A 12,521-nucleotide genomic window follows, 5' to 3' on the forward strand; every position below is an offset into this window, starting at 1 on the left:
CCTGCATCACCTGTTCTACACTTAGGCTAATAATAATAATAATAATGTAACATTATTATTATTATTATTATTACATTTAAGACCAGTATATAAGATCGTACCCCCCCCCCCCCCCGGCTGGCTACTTATGTATTATGGCTGGCTAGTCTGTGTCTTAGTGGAAAGCCCTGTTTAGAGGTGAGATTAATTTGAACCCACGACACCTCACACTCTACGTGAGAACCATAATGCTAGACCAAGCAAGCAAGGAGTCCAATTTAATCACTACCAAATCACAGTTGAACCATCATCACAAATTGTTTTCGTTTTTCAACAATATTTTAAGGTTTCATATAGAAATTGTGCTTTTTATGTCATGGTAAGAAACAAAAGCATTGGTTATTTTAGCACATCCTCATACCTCAACCACTGAATAGGCTGATTGGCAGTGACTGCCCAAATGACAAAGCCCCAGTATGTGGATGCGATAACACTCGACTATATAGGCAAGTATGCAAAAAGCTGCTTTCACGATGCAGTGGGTTGTCTACTAGAACGTGTGGATTAACAGCAAGTATATCTCTGCCCTAGAACTACTTGGTTAGGTGTAGGAAAACACTGTAGTTTGGCTTAGAATGGCTACATTGTTTATATAACTTAGATTATGAACGTACCTGTATTACGTATATATAATCAGTTATGGGGTGTTTGTGAAATACCTAATAACTCTGAAGAGTAGTTGTCCAGGTTTTACAATGCATGATGAATGACTTCACATATGTTCTGTGGTAAACCATTTCAGGTGAGTAAAACATAATTGAACTGGAAACAGTGGTTGACAAGTGATCTCTGCACCTAGCGCCAGAGTTAATATTACTGTCTTCAGTATTTCTGTACAGCAGCATTGCACCGAATAGTTTACAACCCTTTTTGCTGAATCTTAAATCCAAATGCAATTTATTAACAAATTAACATGGATTAACAAATTAGTTCTAGAGTATGTTTGGCTTGATTTTACCTTTTCTTTTTCCAACAAGGTTAGAGAACAGGATGTTTAAAATAACACATGTCCCTACCAGGAGTGTTTTCAATAAGCTGGGTTTGTGGAGAGGCAACATTCATGTCCTCGTAGTTGAAATATTCATGTAGAATTTAAACAGCATGTGTCACTTAAAGCCAAAGAGACTTGATGCCATAGCTGAACAAAATCCACTAGTGTCATATGAATTCATGCTCCATAGTGACCGTTTCTACTGACCTTATCTGAATAAGTGTGGCTGAATGTAGCATCGATATCCTTTTTCTCTCCACTTTCCGTAATTTCACAATTCCATTTCAACTGGCGGACGTTGTGGAGGGATCAATGTGAGCAAGTAGACACACAGAGCCAAGCAATTAGCAGCAGGGCTAATGTTCTTCAACAGATTTTTTTATTTGGTTAGAGGAAAGCAGTAACACAGTATAGCTAAATCTCTCACCACCTGTCCTCAGTCAGTGAAAGTCTGAAGCATTAGTATGCCTTTAACCAACATTTGATTTCCTGCAGAGGTAGAGCAGGATTGTACATTTAAACTGTCATGTATCGCATTTTGCAATATTTCAGCACTCCCCTTTTTTATGGTGTTTTGGTAATGAGGGCTTGAAAAACAAAAGCGTTGAGAATAAAGTCTAGTCATTGTCTTTGCATTTTAAATATTGAATAACTCAAATTTCTTCAGGTGCACAAGCCTTTGCATGCTAGTGACTCAAGACATACTAATTTGGGAGGTTAAAATATAAAATTTCTATCAACATTTTAAAAAAATGGAGATGATACTTTTAAGGTGCACCCTTACGTCTACAACTGGCAGTCTACCACCTCCAAAGAATACTGCAGGCACAAGAGAGACCGAAGAACACACTGCTGAGTTGCAGGAGTTTGTTTTGACTCATCACTTCCTGTGGTGTGACCGGTCAGTAGGATTTCATTTGAGCTAATAGTGAGAATAAGTTGCTTCTCACTGGTGTCCCCCAGATTGTGAATAAGGGCTGATGCAGTAGTTCAAGTAAATTAACACCTTTACAGCTTTCGAGGGTAGACTGCTGAGATGAAATTATTGGACGATGGTGGGTGGAGTGGCCACATTTTATAGCCTTATTCTAAAGAACTCTTTTAAATTACTACTGCATCTCTGATATTACTGATTTCAATACAGCTTTTGTGATACAGCTTTTGAAAGCTTATGCTGATTTTTGTTTGTATATACACAACTCTATGGTAAAGTCAGTTGGCAATTTCTCAGTTTTTAACAAGATCATCAGCTCCTGAGGGAACACTGGTTCTTTGATCCACTACCTTCACTAGCAAGTTGCTACTGTTTCTGCAGTTCGGTACTCAGCAGGTAGCAGTGGGTGTGTTAACTAAACTGCCTGCTGTGTCTTGACACAACACTAAGCAGGGAGAAACCAAATCATTAAAGTTGTCCGCCTTTAAGACAAAACAATGAGCTGGAAACAGCTATCAAGCTCCATAAAGCTGAGAGTACCTGTAATTAAATGTGGGCTCCACACTGCTAATGAAAACGTTCCAACCCAGTTGCCTGAATAAGAGTACTTATCAGACATGTTAAAAAATGTAATTTCTTTGGACACGTATGTTTAATTTCCTGCTGTGACAAGGCTGTGCTCATGATCTGGTAAGGTTTAGGCACAAAAACCACTTGGTCAGGGTTAGGGTGTGATTTTAATCCTACGATCTTAAATGCAGAGTTTACACATTCCAATTGCACAAAGAAGCCGGATCTAACCGTGTTTAAGTTGAAGCGCAAGTGTGGCGGCTGGCTCAGCAAACTTGTCTCATATATGTAATTCTAACACCATCCCCCCAAGCTCTGGACATTCCAATACGATACATCTAACCAAAACAGATTTGCATGTATTTCTTTTGCAAAAACGTTTTTCTCGGGTGACTGCGCTGGAACTTTCACATCACACATGGCTAAGCATGAATGTATTGATTACAGCAGCTTTAAAGACATTTAAATATGTAAGGTGTTTTATGCATCTGCAGCTTCATAAGGCAGAGGGAACCGTGTTTGATTTCAGACGAAGACCTGAATATACACAATGTACCGCTATTGGTGAGCTCTATTCTTACCCAATCCTTTAATATCTATACCGCTGTCTCTTTGTGTCTGTGTCTGCCTGTTTAGATAAACCCTCCGCTGACATGCACTGGCATCACAGGTTTTCTTTTCCCCTGTCTTGCCTTCTGTGGAAGATGCACACTACCTTAACAGAAAGTGAATACTGCCTTCTGTCCTTCTGAAAGAGCATCGATTTTTACTTTGCAGCGCCCAAGGTCAGCGCGAAGCACAAGCTGGGAGGATCTTATCACCTCAGAAGTACAGGGCTTTCTCTCAGTCTATTTATTGAAGGCAAAATAAACACAAATGAAGCTGAGAACACAGCTGTCTGGCTTATCGTGACCTTGCATAATGGCAAAGAGACAAATAACCAAATGTTTAAACTGTGAGGCGTTTTGAATTAAAAGAAAATGGTACAATGCATTATGATGCTCCATATCTCTTTTTTATGGCTTCTGCTGAAAGCTATGTGTGTCAGTGTTTTCAAATTGCTCAGCGCCTGTTTATCTACTCTTCCTCAGTCGAAATTCACCTCCTAACTTCTTCCCTCGGCTGTTTGTGATATCATACTTAGGCTACAAAAGCCAACACACATGCTGCCTCGGAGGCAGTAAACAAGTAATGGGCCTAATCATGGCAGGTGACAGCGCTTCCAAATTAATTCTTTCCCAGTGAATGACTTAAACTTGCTCCAAAGTACATGAGCAGAATTAAAACTGACAGCAGAACACAGGAGGTAACGATGCAAATTTTCCCAACACAAACATTGCTCATTACATGATTGTGTTCTTGTTATTATGGAAATCCCCCTGCTACATACAATACAGCACCACTGTGTAATGGTATGAATCATACTTTGGAAACCGCCGGCTTTCCTATATGTTTTTTTGTAGTAACCTTAGCACATTAATGATATGCTCATGATGGATTTCACAAATTATTACAATCCACACATAATAAATGTTGTGTGTTGCGCACAAATGAACTCAAAACACACTCGAAATAGCATTTATAAAAATGTAATACATGTATGATTGCATCTGATTTGATTCCTAAAAATAATTCCAAACATAACAACATGCATTTAATAATTTATACGGCAAGAGAGAAACTTTCAACCAAGAAGTGAGTCTTAATCTGATATATTGGATGAAGTGGACAAAAGGATGATTAAATAACTGGGGAGTGACTGTTGAGACAGAGCAAAGATGGAATGACACAGATCCATAACCTCCCTTCAAAGTGCTAATGGATGTGTCGACTCATGTTAGAAAACAAGAGTGAATCAAGTTCAGCCAAACCCAATTGTATAAGCTTAAAGAAATAGTTTGGCAGTGCCGGGCTAGCTGTTTTCCCTTTCCAGTCTTGATGCTAAGCTAAGTTAAGCTTCAAGCCAAGATGCAACTTTATAGTTAGCATACTGATGCATCAGTGGTATCACTGTCCTTATCTAACTCTTGGCAAAAGTGAAAGTCAACAAGCATATTTCCGAGAACAAAAAAGGCAATCTTCTCTGTAATCAACTTTTCTGGTAAACATGTCTTAATAGCCTGTGTTAATCCATTGGCAATATTTGCCTCCTTCCTTTGATCTCCTCACAACTGGAAAGAAAGGACTCTCACAAATCTAACTTCTTTCGCACGAGAGGGTGTTTCAAAGTTGCAAGAAGCATTACACAAACTACCATCCTCTTTGCCAAACGGATTGATCCTTTCATGGCAAACACAGCATGATTTTGCATGAAGCTGACTGGATTTCCAACTCATCTCTCGCCCTTTGCCTCCCGTTGCGTGCTCGCTTTGCACCACAGGTGAATTACTTGCTTCTCATAGAAGAAGAATGGGTTTAGAATTGATTTCTTAATGGTCTGCAGTCGGCGGCGCTTACTGGTGATCCATAGTCCCTGTCTTGATGTTATTGAGGAAGAAGTAGTCGAAGATTCAAAGTCTCGCGTACAAGGCAGGATAATCAGGTAACCCTGTGCAAAACTGGTTGCTGGGTATAAATGTCCAGATGCCTACAGTCATTTATTTATTATCCCCACCAGAAGTTCAAGTGCCTTTATGTATCCACTGGTCAATCATGATTTTCCATTCCTTTCCAATCAAATATTAGGAATAAATGCATAAAAACACATTGACAAACAGCAGTGACACTATTTATAATGGATTATCAGTGCAGATTATCAAAGGAAGCGGGCAGCTCTTCCTTCCTTCGCCTTTCTGTCTCTCTGGCGTGACATGGAGAACGCCTCCAGTCCCGATATGCATGAAATTGTCCCAGTTGTGACCAGTGTTGTGCCTGAACGCTTTCAATGAACGATCGTTCATGAACTCATTCTTATTTTGGGAGAAAGTGAACTGAACGTACTGTATTTCTGCCTGATGAACGTTATTGTGAACGCGTTCATTCTGGCGTTTGTGAATGGTGCGTTCTCACAGTTTAACTTCGTTCAAGAGAGCGCCAGATTTCCATCGAGCCTTCCAGGCGAAAACCGGCTAAAACACACTGTGAACAGGCTTTGATGTAGCGAAAAAAACACCCTATCTGGCTGTTGTGTATAAAAAGGACGCTGAACGAGAGGTTTGTGTAACTCGCTTTACTTTCCATCAAAACGAAACTTAACTATTTCAGACAGAAACAGCTGCACACCAAACATGCAGTGAGGCATTACCAAACGAACACAGATTAATTCGTTCTGAACAGACATAACACTGGCAACAGCAGCCTCCACAGAGTCGCACCGCCGCATGCACCATCAATGTGCTAAGCATGGAGACAAAAACAAATGAAGGCTTCACATCTGTTTTTTTATTGTGGTATATCTAAAAAGTTTTGGAGTGATGTTGAATTTCATTTTTTTTTATGCTGCTCTCTGTCCATTCTCTTACCCTTATACATGTTATTTGCTATGTTAACCCAGAAGATAATGCTCTTGAACACATGATGAACTTTGTTATCCTATGCAAAATGTTTTATTCACAAACAAAAATGAGCAAAATCACTACCTAAATTTTCTCCTTTTCTCCTGGAACTGAGCTCTTTGCTTCAATCTCTGATTTTGTTAAGTAACAAAAAAAGTAATACCTTACTGAGTCATTATGAAAAGTTTTTCCCTGAAGCCACTTTCTGAACTATCTATTTATTTATCTTTTTTTTTTCCCTTTCTTCTTCTTCTTTTTTTTAAATTATTTATTTATTTTCTTATTTATGTATTTTATTTTTAATTTGAACTCTAAAGCACCCGGCTACCCTTTCAAGGTATGTGCAAGTGAATAAAAAATCAAAAGACACGGCAACGGCGAGCCAAAACAGATCCTCTACCACCCAAATTGCATTAACGGCGTACAGTAGTCGCTCCGTTGTCTTCATCTCCCAGCCGCAGCTGGACAATCTGGTTTTGCAGAATATTGTCGAAGAGCTGCAGTTTCAATGTTAAAACTGATAGAACAATAGTCGTCTGTGGTTCTATATGGGCTGTGGCAATAATTTTGAAAAATAATAGCTCGCATCAACATATTGAAAAAAAAAAGAACTATGAACTAGTTCATTTTTGGAACTGTGAACTTAGTTCAAATTTTTTAATTATGAACTATGAACTGAACTAGTTCATTTTAAAATTTGTGAACTGAACTTTGAACTAGTTCGTGTAGAAAGTGAACTTTCCCAACACTGGTTGTGACATCATCACAGCCCACTTGAAGCACTATGTTCACCAGTAGAAATCATTGAGCTGTTGATGGAGCAAGTTATGAACACAGTGTTATAGGTGTCTGATAAGTAGGGCTTCTTTTGAGACACATTTAAATTCCAGCTAGAACAAGAATGCTTTGTGAGAGGCACGTAAGTGTTGCTTCAAGGATAACTTGGTGGATGTTTAGGCCATTGGAATTATTTAGTCATGCCAGTGGCATGGCTATGGCAAAGTCACTCAGTCGAGCTCTTTGGTCCAGTTTGAAATATCTGAACAACAGTTGGATTAGTTACCATGAAATTTTGTATGGACATTCCTGATAGTACCAAGAGGGAAGAGCCTAGTGACCTTGGTAATACCCTGAACCATAATCAGTTCAGATTTTCCAACGCTTTGGAATATCTATCTTAAGACTGGCTTTATATTGTCTATAGTGACGCTGTAGACTATTGGCAACAATGATGATAAATCAGCTTTAAATCTGCCATACAAAAATAAACATACATCAGCAAGACACACCCAGATAGGCTGATGTTTTACTAAGGGATTGTTTTTTTAAGGATTTTTTCCACATTTGGGCAAGTACATTATTGTCTTTTTTGAAGTTGAATAAGTAATTTGGTAGGTAAATATTACATTTGCCTGACTTTCTTCAAAGATTTAAAATGTCAACGTACCCCCACCTCTATATACGAGCGTGAATCACGCAGTACATTGTCATATTAATACAACATAGTACATAGTATATGAGAGACCATTAATTTAGGTTCTACACAGCATTTCAAGCAAATACAATGCAAAATAGAAGTATGCTGACTATTGGTTTAAGACTTGTGGACCCACTATTTATGTATATTTTTTTTCTACTTATTGGCCATAATGTTTCATAGGATATTGTCAAATACGATACGCAGCAAAACTATTTCAGACTTTGGGATTTTTATTTGTGGAATCCAGATGGGACTATCACAGTGTCTTATCATTAATGTACTGATCAAATAACCTCCATTAACAAACAGACAATATTTCCATTTTACAAATTGCGACGTGGGTTTGCCATGGAGTCAGCATAATATCCTTCTGACGCTGCCATAATAGCTGTCACATGCAGGTTGTACTTAGTAATTTAATCTAATTGCAGTGTAATGTAAGTGATACTGGGGTGGCATGAGGGAAGTGAGTCTGCAGGGAAAAGGATGTAATTAATGAATTGATTACTGGGGTCTGGATTGACAGTGCAAGATCCTGTAAATGATTGGTCGAGGCAATTGGAAGGAGGGATAGGCTCAGGAGTGGTGTGCGGATGTGTGGTGTTTCGTGGACTGTACAAACAAGTCAAATGAAATCGCCTAGTGCAGGAAATCTTGCTCTGGCAGTTGTTATAACTTTTCCACTGATAAGTACTGGCACACACTGTGTCCATATAGGGAGATGTCAAAGCATGGAACTAGATAACACACACTTGGAAAAGGCACCCAGATGGATCCATGCGTGAAACAGTGTTTCGGGTGAGATGAATTAGGTTTGCTGTAAGAAACGGGTGAATAAGGAGGTGAATAAGAGATGGAAAGTGTGTTATGACACAGCACTGTTCACAGATGTGGGCTCTTTCTCTGGGAGTGAGATATCAAAGTCGCCTGGTATCGATCCCGGGAACAATCAATATAAAGCCATTGCACCTTTGTATTTGTTGCTCAGCAGTATGCCTTCCTCTGAAATGGGTGATTGTGACACCAAAACTGATGGCTGTATGTGTGTGTTTGTGTGTGTGTGTGGAAGTGTGTGCATGCCCTTGAGCACCTTTTGTATGTATTCTTGACAAGTATGTGCATGTGTGTATCAGCCTATTGTGCTAGTGTGGGTTGAGGTATCTTGCAGTGGCCTGTGCTTTTTCTATGTGTGCAGGTTTCTATGCCAGGCCATTCTCACTCCGAATGCGTCAAAGACAGAAGCCTTACACTTCCAAGTTTGAAACGTCTAGTGTAGTAGTATGAAGAGCAAAAAAAGTCCAAGTCAGTGGTTGGTTGGGTGGTTCATACTAGGTAGTGTTGGTGACTAAGCCTAACCGAGTATTGTTTGCGCCTAAACCCAACCAAGTAGTGTTTGTGCCTAAACCTCAACGAGCACTGCTGATGAAATGTTTGCCAGCAAGCTTTATTTGTGCAGTCTGAGTGAACGCTGCAACATAATGTTTTTTTGACCGCAGAGCCCTCACACCGCAACATGCAAAACTACCATTGGAGGGGTAGGCAGAGTGTTGTAGTTTTAAGCTCTAGGCTACTGGCCAAGCTGCCATACTTGGTGAGTTGGGAGTGAGGACGTGTCGGCTATGCATGCATGTATACTGTACATATCTAAGTATGCAAGGTGGGTTATTGTGTGTGTGTGTGTTTGTTGTAGCCACAGCTGACAGGTCCAGTAATACTGACAGGACACAGGCACTTCCCATGAGGCTGTGCATGCTGACAGCAGCTGGCCACAAAGAAGAACAGCTGCTGATGGGCCTCCAGTACAGAGAGCCCACACAGTGCTTCCCTTCATCTCTCAACACCTCTATAGAAGCACGACTCACTTTATCTTTTATTGTTTTTCAGTTTCATTGTTTTATCACTGGTATAGCCTCCCACTTTTTCTGGCACATGTAGTATAAGAACACAAACATACACATTCAGACACTCCTTTGCCCTCTCTTAGATCTGATCATATCTCCAATCATTTGTACGTGGGACTGTGATTTATTATGCAAACAGGAGTTGGCCAAGTTTAATTAAAGTAGCTGGTAGTTGAGCTGTGCATATCTGTGAAAATATGTGGCAGTTTAAAATCCTCCATGCATTTGAGAGTAGGGTAAGTATTCTGTATTTACATGCAGTATTTCAGACTGGCTGGTAGTATGTGGTGAGGAGGTGTGTGTACGTGTGAGTGCAAGCGTGTGTCAAAAAACAAAACAGCCCAGTATATTGGTAATGCTGGACGATTCCACATCTTATGATTAATTTAATGAACTGTAACCACAGTCTTTTCCTAACCAACGGTTCTGCTCGCCTTCAACTTTAACTTTATTGTACTAGAGGGAAATTTGACCTGCAGCCTGGTAAAATAGAGAACACTGAGACACATAGAAACTGAATCAAGTACAAGTTACAACCAGAGACCACATGTGTTTAACCATCAGTCAGACCATCATCAGTCCCCTGTAGTTAATGGGAAGCTAATCAGCAGCTAGGTCATCAAGAGAGTTTTAACAGTGAGCTGGACTGAGAAATAAAAGTCAAAAATCATTCATCTTCTTAGACTTGGCATTCAGTAGTAAAAATTTCCATCCGGAGGGTATGAAAGGGTAGTATTAACGGTCAAAGTACTGTGTTTGCCATGTGCAGATAAATATATTCAAGTAAAGATACTGAGAGTTCTAAAAACATTAGCATTGTGCGTAATCTAGGATTCAGGGTTGTCTACCAAAGACTCCTTAGCTGATAGAAAGATGGAGCAGTGACACCTACTTCATAAATTGTGAATTAAATTCTGTTGCATATTAAACTGGACCTTCATTAACATGTGGGCAGTCTATAATGCCATGGATAAACAAGTGGGCAGAAGTTGCAGCATGGCTAATGTTCGGCACGTTAGCCTCACCCTCTGTCTCTTGCTTGATCAGTTGAAAAACCATCCACTGTGGCTGAGACACTAAGACCGTCGTCACACTTTTGCCACTATGTATGCTGTAGGTGCTGCGCAGTGATGTGGTGTGACATTAGTCTTAGCTTGCTCACATGATCATTGGTAGACTATAATCAATGTTGTGTAAATGTAATATTTATACTACAAATGCATCTTTGCTAATAATATATTCGGTTCATGTTAAAGCTCCTGGTGGTCAGATAGTTGATTTTTGAGTATCAATATTAAATTCAAAGTAATGCTACAAAAAGGACAACATAAAAACACAGGACATCTGGAAGTTTTGAGATGAAACTGTGATGTTTGTTGAATTTTAAGTAAAAGTTGCAATTAGCACCATATTGAATAAAAATTCAATTTTAAAATTTCCTAGAATTCATTTAAAGTTCCAGTCATCACATGTGAAAGCATCCTTTTCAAACTCTGAGTTCTTAAAACTGAAGAAACTAACTTAGCCTTATGTGGAGTTTGAGCAGTAAATGGGAGGGCCAGATCCTGATAGGAATCTTAATAAGAGAACAATAATCTTACCAGATGTGTGACCTAAACTTTGGTCACCTGTGACAGCTGGTTGGAAATCAGGCTCATCTCTGCATGAATGCAGATGGACACATTGCCATTTACGTAATTTAAGGATAAAGGTAAATCATGCCAGACATCTCGGTGGGAGCTGGGTGTTGGCTGTGTCTGGACCTGGCAGCGGCTTCACCTGAAGCTTGAGAGGAGGAGAGGACAACATGGCCAACATCTGCTTGTCTGTCTGTTCTGTCTACCAGCTACAACGCCTGCAAACCCTCCTGCCAAGTGCATAGAATCACAATCTCAATTCCAGTGTCTGTATTTCATGCTCCAGTAATCTATGCTATTGTATATTTCCATTCCACCATTGTATTTAGTCCAATTTTGCTTTTGACCAGTTGAATGTGGGTGTCCAGCTTTGATATTTGGCTCATTTCAGGATTACACTGCATCTGAAGATAATGTTTGATGTTAGTGTGTTTCTGGTTTAACATAAATCAAATACATCCAAAAGGAAAATGGGAGCTTTGAATATAAAGTCAATGTTTACTACAAAGGTATGGCTCATTTCCCTGGGTGGTTGCTGTTTCCATTACTCAAGATGAAAACATATCAGTTCATGCAGAATTATTTCCCTGCTTTATTCTCTGTCAAGTTTTGAAAAGGCTGAATTATTAAATGCACACATTTTCCCAGGAGTGCCAGTTCTTTAAAAGCAGCATTGGATACAAATTTAGAAGAAGCATGTTAATGTGAATGCACACACATATACCCACCTACCCATCTACCCGCACGCAAATTCCCCAGCAATATTTTCTACTTATTTTGCAATGCTATTATTTCACATACCCTGCATCACACTGTGCTGTCCTCTTGCTTTCAAAGGTATTCTTGAAAACAACAAAATACCTAGCATCTCGCTGTATTTCTTCTCACAACCCACTGCTTCCTTCTCACTTTCTTCTCATCTTTATGAAATGGGATACAGCTCCTGCTGATTTGTCCAGTATCTTTTGCCAAAGATCTCAGAAACAGTGGAGAGGGTCCCACAGGGCTGTCTAGAGACAGCAGCTGTGTTCTGCCTGCCATAACTTTGGGGAAAGCTCAAAACCGGTAATGGCCATGCTGTTTCGTTCAGCTTGTTATGAGATAGACATTGTACAGGATGTGCTATAGGTGACTGGAACCTGTGTTAATTATTGGACACGAAATGCTGCAGATGATTTATTCTTTCAGTGGACTTTTCACAGCTGTATTCTGAAATATAAAACCCTGCAAAGGCGGAATGACAAGTAGTTACTTTATATGATGTGTCTCTGGTGTTCAGCAGGATGTGGTGCCGCCGTAAATTTATTCCTGGAAGATAAAAATGGCGTCTCTTAATCTTGACTTTGCACTTTAAAGTACTCGTCATATCAGATAATTGTATGTTTTTGAAAGCTCCAAAGCGAAGTAACTGCTTACTAGGATGTCTTAGCTGGTGGTGATAAAGAGGTTCAGGTGACAGTGAGAGTCAGTTTCTG

At 39.6% G+C, this 12,521-nt stretch overlaps 1 protein-coding gene across 1 annotated transcript in view; it reads left to right on the top strand.

The window, feature by feature from the left end:
- The window catches only part of ntng1a (netrin g1a), a 302,462-nt gene that overhangs the window by 160,584 nt on the left and 129,357 nt on the right, over positions 1-12,521 (top strand). The gene's annotated exons all lie outside the window — the stretch shown is intronic.

This window comes from Sparus aurata, chromosome 19 (genome assembly GCF_900880675.1).
Source record: "Sparus aurata chromosome 19, fSpaAur1.1, whole genome shotgun sequence".
Lineage (NCBI taxonomy): Eukaryota > Metazoa > Chordata > Actinopteri > Spariformes > Sparidae > Sparus > Sparus aurata.